General features: G+C 41.8%; 1 protein-coding gene and 1 long non-coding RNA gene across 2 annotated transcripts in view; one reads left to right on the top strand and one right to left on the bottom strand.

The window, feature by feature from the left end:
- The window catches only part of LOC127331407 (uncharacterized), a 200,450-nt gene that overhangs the window by 133,275 nt on the left and 47,460 nt on the right, over window positions 1-19,715 (top strand). The gene's annotated exons all lie outside the window — the stretch shown is intronic.
- On the bottom strand, window positions 5,828-8,780 carry LOC127329795 (uncharacterized). The gene is made up of 4 exons (XR_007869016.2): window positions 8,454-8,780; window positions 8,197-8,368; window positions 7,155-7,214; window positions 5,828-6,077 (listed from the first exon to the last, which is right to left on the bottom strand). It is a non-coding gene; the product is annotated as an uncharacterized lncRNA (long non-coding RNA).

The following is a 19,715-nucleotide window of genomic DNA, read 5'->3' as shown; positions in this document are numbered from 1 at the left end:
AGTACGTCGAGTGGTCTTCTCAGAACATCACGTTCAGTCGAGCAGATCACCCAATAACCATACCAAAACCAGGACACGCAGCCTTAGTAGTCGAGGCACAAATCGGGGGGTTCAAAATGAGCAAAATCTTCATGGATGGTGGAAGTGGGTTAAACCTGATATTCGTCGACACAATCAAAAGTATGGGGATCACCATGAGGATGTTGGAAGAGACAGACACCTGCTTCCACGGGATCCTTCCAACCGCACTGGGCTACTCTCTTGGCAAAGTTTACCTGAATGTTATCTTTGGCAAAACCGACAATTTCAGGAAGGAGAAAATCGAGTTTGAGGTAGTGAACTGGGAATCACAGTATCACGCCATACTCGGGAGACCAGCTTATGCCAAGTTCATGGTTGTGCCGCACTATGCATACCTCAAGCTGAAAATGCCTGGGAACAACGGGACGAACATCATAGTCTATGGAAGTTTCTCACGCTCGGACAATTGTGATCGCGACTTTCAAAGGATTGCTGCAAAGTTTGGGCCACAACGAGAAATTGTCGACCCTCTGCCCAAGCTGACGATACGAGAAATCAAGGAGGAAAAACATGACAGGGAAACCAAGAAGAAGCCAGCCAACCTTGCTCATGAAGCCTCGGCAGCAAAAGCTTCGGCAGAGGACGGCATAGAAGGCATAGGAAACAGCAAGACGCTGGCAATCACTGCCCAGACCCCTGGCGAAATCAACAACGCTGCAGCAACCACTAGCATGGTGAAGAAGTCAGAAGATGCTGTCAAAGATGAGAAGAACCCCTTCCTTGATTAAGCACTTCCTTAGCCCTTTAAATTTTTTCCCTTTACTTTACACAGGGCCTCCCTTTTTCGCCCTCTAGTTTCGTATTTACCCTATTAATGAGAACTTAAGTTTTGATTCCTTGTTGAGCATTGCAGTAATTTAAAGCATCTATGACCGCGCCACCGTGAACCTTGCTTACAAGCAACGGTACAACGTAACGCGCGGCAGAAGATCGCGTCGCAAGGGAAAAGCCTCTACGAGTGCTACAAAGAAAAACAAGGACATTAATCCTTCCATCTGCTTCAGATGCCTCTACGAGTGCCGTACAAAGCAAGAGTTTGGAAAATATAAACACAACCCACGTTCGATATTTTACTTATGGAAATATCAAAGAACAACGGGCTCATCGGCAGAATCATTGCGAAACTTACAATCGGTTGAAAGCAAAGTTGCGCATACAACAGGTTTAGCAAAACCTGCAACACGAGCTGATCACTCATAATGATTTGCTGACCAACTAGTATACATACATCTAACGGGCAATTAAGATTTGCTCCTTCAAAAATTTGCCAACGGCATCAACATGGTAAAAGTACATATTCATGTATTTACCAAATAAAAAGTTTCGGCTTAACAATCCTAACACTTGGATGGACTACCCAAAGCAATTTATCTTACAAAAACAACTTTAAACCCTGATATCACCCTTGCGGAGTTTCCCTTTCTCCAGGTACCTTTGACTCCTCCTCAAGCCTGTCGACAATTATATTAGCAGGCAATAATACCTTCGGATACAGTGCTTCCAAATCACCAGTTGCGTTGGCAATAGACAGCAAACTTGCTGAGGGATAACGAGCAAGCACAAGGGCAAGCGTAAACCTGGCCCCTGCAAAAACTTGAGCTCGCACTAAGTCCCGAATCTTCTTGGCGTTTCCAAACTCGGACATCAAAGTCAAAAGCGTAGGGGGAATTGCGTTTAAAGGGAACATCGTCTTCCAAACCACCCTCATAGCTTTGTAGCACTTGTCAAAGAATTGGTGGACTTGTTGGACCCGATCCTGAAATTTCGCGACAGCCGAAGCCTTCAAGTGTTCCCGCCAGAAAATCTCTTCGGATGAGGATAGCTGGGTTAGAGCATGCACTCGCTCGTGTAACCGCTTGTTCTCTTCCGCACGGTTCAAAGCTATGACTGGCAAAGGAATCAATAAAGAATCAGACAAGGCGTTGTTGACAAAAGGGCAAAGGAATCAGGAAGCTTACAGTTCAAGCTCTCGGTAGCTTTATGCAGCTCAGTAAGAGTGTACCGCTCCACGTCGGCTGCAATCTCGCTCTTCTTATTGACAATAGCAGCTAAGGCATAAGTGCTGCGCAGGTCCTTTTCCATCTGCGTAATCCGATCCTTCATACGCTGGATCCGATCACCTTGAGGAAGAGCACCCGAAGAGTCGTCGACAAATGAGGGCACTAGGAAGACCTGCAGGAAACGCCGTTACAAAGGATGATGGATATGATACAGCTGAGCATCCGAAGTAACTCCCATCGGGAGAAGTACAAGAAGAAATATCATAACAAAAGTGTGCTAACAACATTGCTAGCACGGAGTTTATTACAAGCATAAGTTTTGCAGCAGAACAATGTTTCACATCAGCTCGAGCATAAGTTTATTACAAAAATCAAGGGGCTTGGGTCTGAGTCGATAAACTGGGTCCAGCCGACGACTTCCTTGATGAACCCAGTTCAAGGAGCTGGCGAGCACAAGTAAGGGCAGACGCTTTAAAGGCGCTTAAGTCAACAAGCTGCCCGTCTTGCTCTTTCGGCAGCTCCTTAATCATCTCTTCGATATCACCCTTAAAGCCGTAACCCATCATAAGCTGGAAGGCAAGGACGGCACCATAAGTGCGCGATGTACGCTTGAATACCTCGATAACCTCCTTGGTGTCAACCGCGAATGCATCAATCAGCTGCCCCAGGGTCTTGTCCTGCTTGGTCTTGGGGAAAATCATCAAGTGCATCCGCGCCAGGGCACCCTTTCCCTTTACAAGAAGCTCCCGCGTAAGCTGGTGAGAGGCAAGAGTCATCGACATAGCATTTGCCAGAGAATTGTTTGGAACTCTGTCCAGGGCATCAGCAGGGATGTTCGCCGCTTCTGCAGGGGAAAGAAAGAAAAAATACATTGGCAAAAGGATCGAATCCATAAGTGCATCAATCGACAGAGTTGTACAAAAAAGATTACCAAGTAAAGCCAAGGAAGACTGACGAAGGAGTTCATCCTTTTTGGCTGCCCGAGCTTCAGCAGCCAGCCTGGATGCTTCCTCCTCCTTCAGCTTCTCCTTCAGCTTGCCCAGTTCCTCCTTCAAAGAGTCGACCTCTTTGCGAGCCTCAGCAGCTATCTTGACTGCGCCATCCAATTTCGAGGAGAAAGATTTGACTTCCTTTTGTAGCCGAGTCTTGTCAGCTTCCAGAGAAGTGAATTGGGAGGCGAAGGCCTCCAAAGAGGAAATAACGCCTCGCAGGTCCTTAAGAAAGAAGGATGATTTACCAAAAATTGTTAAACAAAGCACGCTCCAAGAAATTTGCATCACAATCAGAAAAGGACTTACAGAAGGAGGAGTCACGGCGGCAGCAGTTGGAGGAACATCTTTCCCCTTGGAAAGGGAAGAAGCTGTCGATGCTTGAGCCACAAGGGCTGCCTTAGGAGCCGAAGCTTCGGAAGCCACTACGACCGGCAGGGCAGCGTCAGATTTGGCTTTTTTAGATGGAGGCTCGATAAAGCCTTCGTCACTGCAAAGATGAATGATTGACAATGGTTATAAAAGGAGTATGAAAAATAAAAGGGCAAAATGTAACTTCAGAAAAGAAACTGCTTACATGTTGAAGAGATCATCTTCATCGGCAAAGCCGCCGGTTGATCTCTTCGCAGGTGAAGCCCTGGCCTCCTCCGCAGCTGCATTAACAAAGGCATCACGATCAGCGTCGTCATTACGCACTGATCCATCTGCGTCGCGAGCATCATCGACTGAGGAAGGAAGGTCGGTGTGAGCAACCTCAAAATCTATCAGACCATTATATTCGTCCTCTGGGCATGTGTGCTCGACAGTGTGAAAATCTACGGGGATTGAGGAGCCTCTCCCCTCAGAAGTATCATCCGGTGAATCATGCATATTTCCAGAAACTATAGGGATCTGTCAAAGAAAATAAAAAGTAAGAACAATGGTAATTATGCCGGCTAAGTAAAAGCAGCATAATGGGAACGTGAAGAAAGAAAAATACCTTTGATGGTAGATGGTCAGCGTCAAGGGGAGCATAAGAAGAAATCAACGGAATCGAATCTTCCTAGCTAAAGGAAGTAAGGCGACGGACTTCGTCAAGCAACTCCTTTTCCGACAGATCAGCAACATTAATCCTGGTTTCATCCTTTGGACCTGAGTACAACCACATCGGGTGAACTCTGGCCATGACTGGTTGGACTCGACGTTTCAAGAATACCGCTGCCACCTCTGTGCCGATCATAGTTTGGCCGTCGGCCTCTTTGATTCGGAGGAATTTGGCAAATAGTTCTTCGGCTGTTACTCTTTCGTCGGGTGAGAGAATATTCTTCCAGGAATTCTTGGGCTTGGCTTCGGAGACATCGGCAAAGCAAGGAAGCTGAGATTCAGGTGACAGGGAGTCCTTGATGTAAAACCATTTCAGCCTCCACCCTTGCACGGATTCTCTCATTGGGAAATTGAAGTAATTGACCTCCGAACGGGCTACAAACCCCACTCCTCCAGTGACAAAGTATTCATTACTGCTGCTGTATCTCTTCACATAGAAGATCTTTTTCCACAACCCGAAATGAGGTTCGATACCCAGAAACGCCTCGCAAAGGGTGATGAACACATCAACGTGGAGGATTGAGTTGGGGGTAAGTTGCCATAGTTGAATTCCGTACGTTCGCAAGAGATGGAGGAGGAATTCATGAGTGGGAAGCGAAAGGCCTCGATATAGGAAAGATAAGAACATCACGGTAAAGCCAGCAGGGGGATTAGGCCGAGAAATCGCACCTGGAAAGATCACGTTTCCCTCGTCAGAAGATATTAATCCCAGGCTTCGGGATCTCTTCTCGTCACGCTTGGTGACGGTTGATGCTACCCAATCTCCGGGCTTGACCATTAAACTCGACGGCGCTGGCGGCGCCGGAGCTGGGGGAGGAGCGTTCGAAGCGCTCCCCTTCGGAAGAGAAGAGGAGGACTTGGCGGCGGCGCCTCCGCTGAACTGGCGGCGGCAGGATTCTTCTTCTTCACCATTGTGAGATCTGATGAAGATAGGAAAAGCAGTGGTGGCGGCGCAGCAACGGCAAAGGAAGGAAGAAGGAGAAGAATGAGGAGATGCTACGGAAAACATGGAGAAGATTAGGGATTTCTCGCCCTTTGGAGATTTTGAGGGGAAGTTAAGAGCTGTGTAGGCACGTGTCGTTGCTACCGGTTCCTTTAATGGATCTTTTCAATTAAAGATTGCAGAAATCGAGGAGACGCCTTGGTGACTGTGCGAAAAGGGCCAGACAAAGAAAGAATAGGCCCAGCCGGATACGTCCTGTCAGTCAGAATCAAGGTCTCAGTATAGCGTCATCAGTGACGTCATGAAAAAAGCTAGAAGCATTCGAAGGAAAAATGAAAAGTTATCGGATGAAGGACTTGAGTCTACGCACAGATTGCAAGCATCCGTACCTAGACTCGGGGGTTACTCCCATCAGGAGCGCTGACGCGCACCCGATAAAATGAAGACTCGAAGGAAAAATGTTTTGGAGGAAGAGATAATTGCTCGACTTAAGTCTACACCCGGCTGCAAACACCCGCGCCAAGACTCGGGGGCTACTCCCATCGGGAGTGCATGATACGCACCCGACAGAATGAGCAGTCGAAGGGAGAAGGGATTGAAGAAAAATTGTTTGAATAGCTCGAGTCTGCACTCGGTTACAAGCACTCGCACCCAGACTCGGGGGCTACTCCCATCGGGAGCGCGTGTGTAGCACCCTACCTTTTTATAAAGGTAAGATACCTGTGTATAGTGCTATTCCCGGGATCACTGATAGCACACACATTACAAAATATAGCAATCATTGCAATAATATCAAATTACTACATCGTTGATCCAGAGGGTATAATAAAACCTTACAAATTGCATAGTCACATGGACTAGCTCAGAATAAACACAGCGGAAAGTAAATCAGCAATGAGCCTTCATCATCTTCATGTGCCACAGGCAGTCATGTTGGAATGTAGACTCGAGATCCTCCCACGTACTTCTCCTCAGAAAATCCTGCACGTTTGAATATGCAGCCCCACGAATGGAGGTCAGTACAATGATGTACTGGCAAATGACACTTATATAGTGGCTGTTTTGGGCATTACTATCTACATGATATTTGGCAAGTGGAGTTTAGGCAAATTTGCATAAAGCCAATTTTATCCTACATTTTATTTAAAACAAAACATTTTACAAAACTCATAATGATGTCATAAACAGTATCATGGTTACATCTCCCATGTACTATCCGACAGTTGCTACTCAAATTTTAGCTTATCCTGAAAAGGTGATGAGATTCTTCCGTACATTCCCTGCCTAGAAAGCTCAAATTGTCCATAACCGGGGACACGGCTAAGATCTTAGATTTAACTCTCGAGAGGTTGCGCTCTTTACCCACAATTCGCAACCAAGCCTTTTTGCCAAAATTCTTCATCTTCATTAAGGCCAGAACAAGGTCACCACGAAGCCTTTCTTTAGTAGCCCCTCTACCTACCGGATCCGTCCGTACCCTGAAACTCCACCCACTGGCGGTACCCTAGGCGAGGTTTCCCACTAAGTACTTAGCTAAGACAGATCCCATAATGTATTGTGGTTGCACTGGAAGCTATCTAAAACATGGACGACATAATAATCTCTTTAATCCTGAGTGGCCATCCACAAGTGAAACCCACAGGCTTAAAACCATTACAGATAATAAACCCCTGCACGATCCCCTGGTGAAAACCAGAGGTGCAGTCTAGGGAAACCACTATTCAACTGCGCGCTCTCAGGCACCCACCCGTCCACTGGTCCATCCCCAGGGATCGGAGCCCTGAGCAGCCGCCCACCACACAATCAATCCACCCAGGTGATTCATTAAGGTTGTTAATTTTAATTCTCAATACTCACAATCCGAAACAATCAAAAATAGCAGAGGCATTTTGTTATTGCTAGGCATAATAAGAATACTAGCAATGGTTCAAGGGTGGCTACACACTACTAGGATTGATAAGCATAGCATAACTTTCGAAAACAAAATTCCTACCATGCATTCTAATTTATAAAACACTAATGCTTAACAAAATAGATAGGTAATTGAGTGTCACTTGCCTTTTGGTAGTCGAAGCGCGTTCACTTCTCTTAATCAAAATACGTTACTCTCCGTACAAACTATAACATAGAATATAGCACAACATAAACATACCATTCAACAACAACAACAAAAATAAACAAACATTTGATATGAACAATCATAGACATGCATGCATGCTATGCACCAATTTATTTCACAAAAGAGGTAGTGTGTATGTGTTGTATTGTGTGTTCTCTGATATGTGCAATAATAATAAAGCTTCCTGGGTATTTAATTTGGTTTAGAAAAACAATAATTGAGTATCTACTTAACATACACAACCTTATTAATTAGCTACCGCAAGATTTATGTTTAGTAAAAATATAAACTTGACTTCCCTGGATAGGTTACAGTAGTACAACATTATACCAATTGGAATTATTCCAAAATAATTTATAGAATTTGAATTATCGTCAAATTACTGATTTGTATAGATTTTAGTAAAACAAGTTTGTGCACGTGTCAAAGTTGTACAACTCCTATACCAAGTTGAAGTACATGATCTGAGGATTCCAGAAAGTACAAAAACATAAGATTTGGCCTAGTAGATTATTTTATACAAATTTTATAGTGTGAAAGTCTTAATTTAACTATTTAAATTATGACGCAAAATCTAACACAAAACCTATACAGTATCATTTCGTATTTGGATTCTACAGCTTATAAGCTTTGCAACGATATAAAATTTGCAAATTTTGGACCTCTGGATGATTTTATAATAAATTTCTAAGTTGGACATATAATCTAATATTTAAAATTAAATTTAAAACGAGTTTGACCAAGTTTGACTGAGACGCTGACTGATCATTGATCAGCTGACTGTACTGCTGACTGTAGTTTGACTTTGACCAGACTGAGTTGACTATGCTGATGTCATGATGATGTCATAAAGGTTGACAGAAAAATTTACTCAGATGGAAAAACTTTCTACATCAAAGTTGCATAGAATTAATAGATCTATCTAACGCACAAATTACTTTTTACAACGAAATAATGAGTTTGACAAGATCTGGGTTATACCTTATAAGATCTGAATTTTGTAACATCATTTTCTCCTTGCTCGGTGAACGAAACAAGGTGAAACTTGCGGCAATTGCAAGATCTTGACGAGAGGAACAACTTCCGTGTTGAAGTCATGACGATTCGAGATCGTTTTGAAACTCGATTTGGCTCCGGTTGACTCGAAATAGATCTATAGATGAGCGACACATTGGTACTTCAAATCGAAAAACTTTCAACATGAAAGTTGTAGAGGATGATCAGATCTACATACTCACCAAAGGAATTTGGATTTCGTGGAACGAGCACGAACTAATTGAACATTCCCTTTATTAGACCTGACGCCTTGCGATGCGAAATTATCCGTGTATGGTGGACGAAAAGAGATGAGATTGATCGGGATTGAAAGATCTCGACGAGATCTACAACTTTCGTGTAGAGCCCAAAGCGATTTGAGGTGGTTTTGGTGGTCAAAACAACGAGTTAAGATTTCGTTGATGTAGGGTTTCGAGAGGAGGAAAGGGAAAACAAAACTGCGGTCTGCTGAAGAGTTTATATAGACCATAGATCGGTGGAAAATGTGGGGCTCGAAGTTAGGAACGCGTAGAAACAAACGGATCTGAAATCGGACTTGTGTAGCTCAAGAAAAATAGATTTAAGTGAAGATAGTTTCGTCAAAGACGAAAATCCTGCGTGCTTAGGGTAACACACGACCGGGTCGGTTCGGTCCGTCTGGACTGACCGCCTGCTGGGCCGGTCGGTCCGGCTGGCCGGCCCGTTTGCTTTTTTTTTATTTCCTTTTCTTTTTATCTATTACTTGTTTCTTTGATAAAATAAGTTTCGTAACTTCGATTTAAGTGAATCAAATTTCTATAAATTTGTAAAATTATTTTGCTAGTTATAGGATAACACAAATACTTAAATTTTGTAAATTATTATTTTATATTTTTTTATTACAATTATGCCACTATGGCTATATGAGAAGGTTTCAACAAAAGTGTAGCAAACAAGTTTCCAAAAATTTGTAAAAGTCAAAATATTGTTTTAGGACAATTAAGAAACCTTTTTAAAATCCATTTATGAAAATAAAATAATAATCATATACACTTGGCCTATATGGCTATTTGGGCAATATTTTACAGATATAGTTTTATTTTCTTAAATAGAAATCCATTAAGGATTTGAAAACTTTGAAAATCAAATATGTTTGATTTTGGAAATACTTGAAACCAAAAGTATTTGGAAAAACAATAGTTTGGAAAATACGTTTAAATAACTCCAAAAAGTTTTAATTCTTTGTGGATTTTCCATCAAGTTCAAACAATCAAGCATTAAATTCATTTTTATTTTTCATTCCAAAATTTAGAAAATTTTGGGATGTGACAGCGTGACGCGCTCCCCATAAAAGTTTTTTGCACTCCAGGATCATGCCCGGGGACTTGATTCTGTGTAGGGTAACGTTGTTTTGCCATCGGCAGTTAACCAACAAAAGTTGGGCACGTTACTCATTATCCCTTGCATAAAGAAAATTTATCGGATGACCTATGAAGATTTGCAGAAAAAAACTTTGGCAGAACGAAATATTCGAGTGGTACAACTTGAGTCTACGCACGGATTGCAAGCATCCGTACCTAGACTCGGGGGCTACTCCCATCGGGAGCGCTGACGCGCACCCGATAGAAGAAGGTGAAGCAGATTCAAGATGAACAAGGACAATGAAGGAGAAGAACATCAGGAGGAGACGTGTTTTAGTCTCTACCCGAACTATCTTCGGCTAGACACTCGGGGGCTACTGATGTGGGCACTACCCTTCGGGTAACCGATGTTGCCCTATCCTGTACCATCTAGTTGGAGGCCCATGAAGACACTCGGAAGCAAGGCAGGCCACTAGGACGGTGCACCTGAAGGTTCCTTGACGGGCAAGACAAGGAAGCAGTCGAACAAGAAAAGATCGGATCTAAAACTACTGTAAACCTAGTCGTATTCGGTTAGACCTCTTGAGACCTGGCCTCCTATATAAAGGCCAGGAGAGGGGCTGCCGAGGGACACGATCAATCTGAGCAATCTTAGCCAGCAAAAGCTTAGAGCTAGGTCACCTTAGCGATTAGCCATCTCGACGAGATCTCAGCCGAACTATTCGGCACCCCATTGTAACCCATTATCATCATAATCAAGAACAGACAGGCAGGACGTAAGGGTTTTACCTCATCGAGGGCCCCGAACCTGGGTAAATTGCTCTCCCCGCTTGTCTGTGAACCGATGTCTCGTGTCAGCTTGCAGGATTCCATCAACCCTAAGCCCCTATCGGAGGGCATTGACGAGGAGCACCCTCGACATACTCCTTCACTCATGTTGTACCACTGATGTTCTTGTGACATAAAAAATGAGTCACGTGTCCGGCCAAAGGATGACGAACATCATGATGCATGAATAGGCACCCAGAGTGTATCTTTCCATTATTGGAGTAGAAATTCCCATGATCATATAAAATGACACTATGACATATTATCTAAAAATGCAAGAAGATCATCTTTATTGTTACTCGGTTACGAGGTGACGTTTGAAGATCTTGTAACATATTTCATAATAATATCATGGTATAGCGATCTTAGTAGATGTGATACTTAGTATTTGAAAAAACACCAATAACTATATTGATAATGAGTTTCACGATATATCGGTTGGGGAGTATCCATCAACGTTCTACAAACAATGTTGATCTCATGTGTTGCCGGCAACCTCGTAACAAATTTTAATTATTGCCCTATAGTCGGGAAAACGAGACTATCAATATCACATGAACCAATTATAGAAGCGTGACTAAAGATATCTTATTTGGTGTTTATGATTCGATACATGTAACTAGGTTTTCTTCCAATATCACAATAACTGGAGCTAATACAATTATAACATAGAATATAAACTTTAATTATAAACCAATAAATATGTAATAATACAACTTCTCTGGGGCATATTTCCTTTAACGATCACAGCTTCTGACCTAAAGGCTCCGGGACATAACCTAGTGCACCCAAAGGAAAGGTCCAAAGGATCTAGCCCGGGCATCACCCCGCATCCCGATCTCCAACCGAAGGAGACTAAGATGCTCTAGGTCCCCTCCCCAACACCTAGGGATGAAATTTGTAGCACCCAAAGAAAGGAGCCGAAGGCTCCGAGATCTAACCGAGTGGAGGAAACCCTACTTGTTGCTCGGAAGAGTGTGTCCAGTCCCTCCGGTGCTGCTTGGCCATGTGGATTTTTTTTCTTATTTGATAAAATGCTTCTAGCCGGAAAGGGTGACACTTAATTTACATGATTAGTGATAACTGTTGACAATGCTAATGTAGATTATTCCAAATGCTATCCAAGGAGTTGACCTATTTAGGCATTATTATAGATTATAGATAAATGGTCCAAAATAAAAAATGATTAGAGTTTATCCTAGGAGGCTACGTCGAAAGGAAGATGGTAACGACACATATGAAGGATAACGTTGCATAGAAAACAAAAATTTTCCTACCGCGAACACGCAATCCAAGCCAAGATGCAATCTAGAAGATGGGAGCAACGAGGGGATGATCAAGACTAACCCTTGAAGAGATTCCAAAGCCTATAAGAGTAGGCTCTTATTGCTACGGTAGACGATCACTTGCCGCTTGCAAAAGCGTGTAGAAGATCTTGATCACGGTGCCACAATCGGGCAGCACCTCCGTACTCGGTCACACATTCGGTGTTGATGAAGACGACGTCCTTCTCCCCGTTCCAGCGGGCAGCGGAAGTAGCAGCTCCTCCTTGAATCCGGCAGCACGACGGCGTGGTGGCGGTGGCGGTGGAGATCTCCGGTGGAGCTTCGCTAAGCATATGCGGAAGAAGTGGAGGAGGAGAAGAAGCTAGGGTTTGGGGAGAGAGGGGGCTTGGGCGCCGGCCCTCTAAGGGGTGCGGCCAAGGCTGAGCCAAAGAGTAGCTGCCCCCTCCCTCTCCTCCTCATTATATAGGTGGAAGCCCCAAGAGTTCTAGTCCAAGTCTTCGAATAAGACCCCAACACTAAAACCTCCCATATGTGGGAAACCTACTCAAGGAGGGAGTCCTACCCAAGGTGGGACTCCCACCTTTCCTTGAGGTGGGTTGGCCGGCCACCCTAGGGGAGTCCACCTTGGACTCCTCCCCTTTAGGGTTGGCTGGTCATGCAAGGTGGAGTCCCTCCGGGACTCTACTTTCCATGGTGATTTCTTCCGGACTTTTCTAGAACCTTCTAGAACCTGCCATAAATGCACCGGATCATTTCCAAACTTGGAATATGACTTCCTATATATGAATCTTATTCTCCGGACCATTCCAGAACTCCTCGTGATGTCCGGGATCTCATCCGGGACTCCGAACAAATATTCGAACTCCATTCCATATTCAAGTTCTACCATTTCAACATCAAACCTTAAGTGTGTCACCCTACGGTTCGCGAACTATGCGGACATGGTTGAGTACTCACTCCGACCAATAACCAATAGCGGGATCTGGAGATCCATAATGGCTCCCACATATTCAACGATGACTTCAGTGATCGAATGAACCATTCACATACGATACCAATTCCCTTTGTCACGCGATATTTTACTTGTCCGAGGTTTGATCTTCGGTATTACTCTATACCTTGTTCAACCTCGTCTCCTGACAAGTACTCTTTACTCGTACCGTGGTATGTGGTCTCTTATGAACTTATTCATATGCTTGCAAGACATTAGACGATATTCCACCGAGAGGGCCCAGAGTATATCTATCCGTCATCGGGATGGACAAATCCCACTGTTGATCCATATGCCTCAACTCATACTTTCCGGATACTTAATCCCACCTTTATAACCACCCATTTACGCAGTGGCATTTGGTGTAATCAAAGTACCTTTCCGGTATAAGTGATTTACATGATCTCATGGTCATAAGGACTAGGTAACTATGTATCGAAAGCTTATAGCAAATAACTTAATGACGAGATCTTATGCTACGCTTAATTGGGTGTGTCCATTACATCATTCATACAATGACATAACCTTGTTATTAATAACATTCAATGTTCATGATTATGAAACTAATCATCCATTAATCAACAAGCTAGTTAAGAGGCATACTAGGGACTTCTTTGTTTGTCTACATATCACACATGTACTAATGTTTCGGTTAATACAATTATAGCATGATATATAAACATTTATCATAAACATAAAGATATAAATAATAACAACTTTATTATTGCCTCTAGGGCATATCTCCTTCAGTCTCCCACTTGCACTAGAGTCAATAATCTAGTTTACATTTGTAAAGATATAACACCTTGGCCTTCTGGTGCTTTATCATGTATTGCTCACGGGAGAGGTTTTAGTCAACGGATCTGACATGCTCAGATACGTATGTATTTTGTAATTCATTTGCGTCTCAACGCATCACTCATTTCCAAATGAGTCGGCATTAAATATGTTTGGTCTTCTGGTGGAACCTTAATTCCGCGGTCTGAAATATGTCACTAATATTGTCACACACAATATAGCTTCAAAGTTCGACTCATTTTAACTACACCAAGTTCTCAAAGAACCTCTTGACTTAACATCCTTTGTCATTGTCAAAACAATGACATACTCTGCCTTCTTTTGTAGAATCCGTCACAATATTTAGAACTCTTCTAAATCTAGCATAGACAACTTCTAGCTCATTGTGCTACCTTTTAAGTCTAATTTGAGATTGAAATTATATTTTATATGTGACAAAACCAATATCGGTGTAACACCTTACATCGATTTGTTTGTCATTTCTTCATACAAAAAAAAAATATATATATCCTTAGTTCTTCTAAAGTACTCAAGGATATTCTTACTGTCGTCCAATGATCATCATATGAATCATTCTGGTATATGCTCATAACACTTTATAGCACATGATATCTGATTGTGTACATATTATTCGTGATCTATAATCACTCATGTGTTTTTACTCATTGAGTGTCAAATACATTCAAGTCTTGTTAAAACTTCACATGACAAGAACATCTTCTTAATATTTCTATATTGAACTATTTCAATATCCATTATATGTACTTTGACTTAAACTTATCATGTGTTTCAATCTATCTTCATAGATCTTGACACTAAATATGTTTTAGTCCATATCCTTTCATTGAAGTTAATTTCTCAATGAAACCTTTTAATCAAGTATATAATTACATCATTTATAACCAACTATATGTCATCTACATAAAGTATTATAAATATGTCTCAGCACTCCCACTTAATTTCTTGCAAATGCAAGCCTCTTCATCGTTTCTGATGAAATCAAAAACTCTTTGACTATTTCATCTGGTGAAGATTCCAACTCCGTAATACTCACTTCATCCAATTGAAGTTCGTATACCTATTTAGTATTCTACGGACTAGCAAAACAATTGGTTGTATCTTGTATACATACTTCTGTTAAGTAGTGTATTTTGCCATCCTACTAACATATCTCATAAAAGAAATATGTAGTGATTACTAGAATAATCCACATAGACTATAAGCATTGCTACGAAAGATCTAATCTTATCGTAGTCAACTCTTTGAACTTTGTCGTAAACAATTTTTCGACAAGTCGAGCTTCTTTAAGGATATTTCATCCAAGTCTATAGATCCTTTTACTTTCAAAAAGTATTCATCTATTATGGATTTCATGGCGTATGGCCATTTTAACGGAGTCAGGGCCCATCATAACTTCTTTGTTTGTAGTTGGTTTATCATTGTTCAAAATCAATCCTTTGTCCACAAATCATTTATTTGATCACAAAGTAAACCATACCTACAAGGTTCAATATGTACTTCGATCTCCATGGCTAAAACATTTTGTAGTCATGGGAGCCATGATCGTCGCGGTCGCTTCCGAAACCAATTTCCGATGCTGCGCTACTCTGATCATTATGCTCAGGTTCATAAACCTTATCAAGTTCTATTGTCCTCCCACTCAAATACTTCACTAGAAACAATTTCTTGGAAATAAGAAACATTGACAAACACTTTTGTCTTTGTCTCGTGGGAAGAATTCCCAATCAAATCTCTGGGATAACCAACAAAGACATTCATCCGATTTTGGTTGTAAACTTATTTACTTATGCTATGCATATCAAAATTTTAAGAAAAGACTATCAGGTTTCATACCCATGCCATAACTCGTATGGTGTCATTTCAACGGATCATGATGATGCTCTATTCAGTGTAAAAGCGGTAGTCACTAAAGCATAATCCACAAAATATAATGGCATCAATATTTTATCTCATCATTGATCCAACAAGGTTTGGATACGTCTTTTGGATACTTCATCATCACTATGATACTCCAAGAAACGTGAGTTGTAGAACAACTTCATAACTCTCTTAGATGTTCGCTAAAACTCGTAATTCAAATATTTCTACCATGATCCAATCATAGATATTTGACTTTTCTATTACAATGATTTCCACTTCATGCTGAATTTATTTGAATCTATTCAAATGTTTCAAACTTCTTCCTTATTGAATATATCCACATATATATACTCAATTCATTGTTTGAAGTTTTCATGAAGTAGAAGAATCTCCCGCACACAACTATGCCTAGTGAACCACATACATCATCATGTATTTTTCCACTAAGTTTGTTGCCCGTTCAACTCTTGGCCTATGAATGGTATTTCAGTCATTAATTTTAGAAAAGATTTGCAAGCGCCAAATGATTCAAAAATCAAATGACTCCAAAAATCCATTTGCATGGAGTCCTTCATGCGTTCCTTTCTAACATGACCTAAATGGCGGTTCCACAAATAAGTGGAATTCAAATCATTTGCCTTATGGCATTTTAGCGTCAGTTTTATGTATGTGTGTTTCACCATTAAGATTTATAATAACTTATCCATCGTACATGGAGTAATGTCATAATTTGAACAACTCATTGTTTTCATTTGACCAGAGTAAAATAACAATTATTAAGTTCTTTATTATAAATTCTAAGGGCTAGATAGAATGCCAACGACGAACATAATAACACTTTATTTTGTTCCAGACGTGCATTCCTATCATATTCCTTGTCAGTCACTTAGGCCATTGTATTCTTGTATTGCGTTATTTTGTATGACACTTCATACCAACCAATATGGTACTAATACCCAAGAATTTCATTGTGTGACTTAACTAGGAATACAACCATAACAAGTATATCATTTATATACACCTGAGCTAGACTTTCTAGTCTTTTCTTTTCTTTTTGCCAAAATATCTTTTGCAGTTTCTCTTTTAGCTTTCCTCATTATTCAGAAAAACACTTCAACATTAATAACTTCTAGGTTTGTTGGTCAAATACCAATAACCTTGAGGTTCTTACTTTGAAGTTGATCATCATATGACAAGTGTTCCAGATTTCACTATTAGTAACTTTGTAATATGATGAACAACTTCCCTCATAATTTTATCCATCATATCATGACGACTTTCCGAGACCATGTCTGTACATGCTAGGCTCGTAAAGTTTTAACCTTGGTATTTGCATGTGCAAATCTAGCTTGCACCCGTTGTATGCACACGTAGAATCTATCACACCCGATCATCACGTGATGCTTCGAAACGACGAGTTTTAGTAACGGTGCATATTAAGGATGGTCACTTCATGGATATGCGAATATCGTTAGTGCCCCAATATTTGGAGGATTGTGACGCCTTGCGTCTTCAACCTTCGTACATTCCCATAAAACTTATGAGTTCTTGTAGTCTCACCAAATTATATTCTATCATCTTGCAATAAGGTCTTAGATATCACATATATCTCATACCTTGATTATTTCTGAAAACTAAATTTTCAGCTCCTTACTTTTCAAACAAATTTGAACTTCAAGTTTCACGGAGACAAGATAACTTTAGGTACTAATTGAAACCATAGCTCTTTGAATCAACAATGTGAGGTTTACTAAAAGTTTGCAATAGGACTTAATCAATTCTTGATACTTTAACAATACGGTACCAATCCGTAAAGTTTCTTGTCAGATTTTAACAGTATTTCTATCTCAATTATAAGACTAGCGCATAGTAGTAAACGGATGCCAATACTACAAAATTAATTCAAAATACTACTCAGACTATGTTTATGATAATTAGTTCATGTTTTAATCTAATTACTAATGAACTCCCACTTAATACAACATCCCTCATAGTTGTTAAGTAGTACACGATCCAAATTCACTACACCAAAAACCGATCATCACGTGAGATGATGTAGCTTCAATGGTGAACATCAACATGTTGATCATATCATCCATATGACTCGTGTTCAACCTTTCGGTTTCCGTTGTCCCGAGGCCATGTCTGTACATGCTAGGCTCGTCAAGCAAATCCAAGTATTCCGCGTGTGCAACATGGCTTACACCCGTTGTATGTGAATCGTTGAATCTATCACATCCGATCATCACGAGATGCTTTGAAACGACGAACTGTTACAACGGTGCATACGAGGGGAGAACACTTTATTATCTTGATATTAATGTGAGGGATCATCTTATAATGCTACCATCGCGTTCTAAGCAAAATAAGATGCATAAAGGATTAACATCACATGCAGTTCATATGTGATATGATATGGCCCTTTTGTCTTTGCGCCTTTGATCTTCATCTCCAAAGCACGAACATGATCTCCATCATCAACGGGCATGATCTCCATCATCGTCGGCGTAGCGTCAAGGTTCATGGCGCCGTCTTCATGATTGTCCTCCATGTAGCAACTATTACAACTACTTTGAAATACCTCTCAACATGAAATTTAAAGACAACCATAAGGCTCCTGCCGGTTGCCACAATACAATAATGATCATCTCATACATATTCATCATCACATTATGGCCATATCACATCACCAAACCCTGCAAAAACAAGTTAGACGTCTCTAATTTGGTTTGCATATTTTACGTGGTTTAGGGTTTTCGAGAGAGATCTAATCTACCTACGAACATGGACCACAACGTTGATACTAATGTTGTCAATAGAAGAGTAAATTGAATCTTCACTATAGTAGGAGAGACAGACACCCGCAAAGCCTCTTATGCAATACAAGTTGCATGTCGAACGAGGAACAAGTCTCATGAACGCGGTCATGTAAAGTTAGTCCGAGCCGCTTCATCCCACTATACCGCAAAGATGCAAAGTACTCAAACTAAAGATAACAAGAGCATCAACGCCCACAAAACCATTGTGTTCTACTCGTGCAACCATCTATGCATAGACACGGCTCTGATACCACTGAAGGATAACGTTGCATAGAAAACAAAAAATTTCCTACCGCGAACACGCAATCCAATCCAAGATGCAATCTAGAAGATGGGAGCAACGAGGGGATGATCAAGACTAACCCTTGAAGAGATTCCAAAGCCTATAAGAGTAGGCTCTTATTGCTGCGGTAGACGATCACTTGCCGCTTGCAAAAGCGCGTAGAAGATCTTGATCACGGTGCCACAATCGGCAAAGACCTCCGTACTCGGTCACACGTTCGGTGTTGATGAAGACGACGTCCTTCTCCCCGTTCCAGCGGGCAGCGGAAGTAGTAGCTCCTCCTTGAATCCGGCAGCACGACGGCGTGGTGGCGGTGGCGGTGGAGATCTCCGGCGGAGCTTCGCTAAGCATATGCGGGAGAAGTGGAGGAGGAGAAGAAGCTAGGGTTTGGGGAGAGAGGGGGGTTGGGCGTCGGCCCTCTAAGGGGTGCGGCCAAGGCTGAGCCAAAGACTAGCTGCCCCCCTCCCTCTCCTCCTCATTATATAGGTGGAAGCCCCAAGAGTTCTAGTCCAAGTCTTCGAATAAGACCCCAACACTAAAACCTCCCATATGTGGGAAACCTACTCAAAGAGGGAGTCCTACCCAAGGTGGGACTCCCACCTTTCCTTGAGGTGGGTTGGCCGGCCACCCTAGGGGAGTCCACCTTGGACTCCTCCCCTTTAGGGTTGGCTGGTCATGCAAGGTGGAGTCCCTCCGGGACTCTACTTTCCATGGTGATTTCTTCCGGACTTTTCTAGAACCTTCTAGAACCTGCCATAAATGCACCGGATCATTTCCAAACTTGGAATATGACTTCCTATATATGAATCTTATTCTCCGGACCATTCCGGAACTCCTCGTGATGTCCGGGATCTCATCCGGGACTCCGAACAAATATTCGAACTCCATTCCACATTCAAGTTCTACCATTTCAACATCAAACCTTAAGTGTGTCACCCTACGGTTCGCGAACTATGCGGACATGGTTGAGTACTCACTCCGACCAATAACCAATAGCGGGATCTGGAGATCCATAATGGCTCCCACATATTCAACGATGACTTCAGTGATCGAATGAACCATTCACATACGATACCAATTCCCTTTGTCACGCGATATTTTACTTGTCCGAGGTTTGATCTTCGGTATCACTCTATACCTTGTTCAACCTCGTCTCCTGACAAGTACTCTTTACTCGTACCGTGGTATGTGGTCTCTTATGAACTTATTCATATGCTTGCAAGACATTAGACGACATTC

Source organism: Lolium perenne, chromosome 2 (genome assembly GCF_019359855.2).
Source record: "Lolium perenne isolate Kyuss_39 chromosome 2, Kyuss_2.0, whole genome shotgun sequence".
Taxonomy (NCBI): Eukaryota; Viridiplantae; Streptophyta; class Magnoliopsida; order Poales; family Poaceae; genus Lolium; species Lolium perenne.
This window is presented reverse-complemented; position numbering and strand designations above follow the sequence as displayed.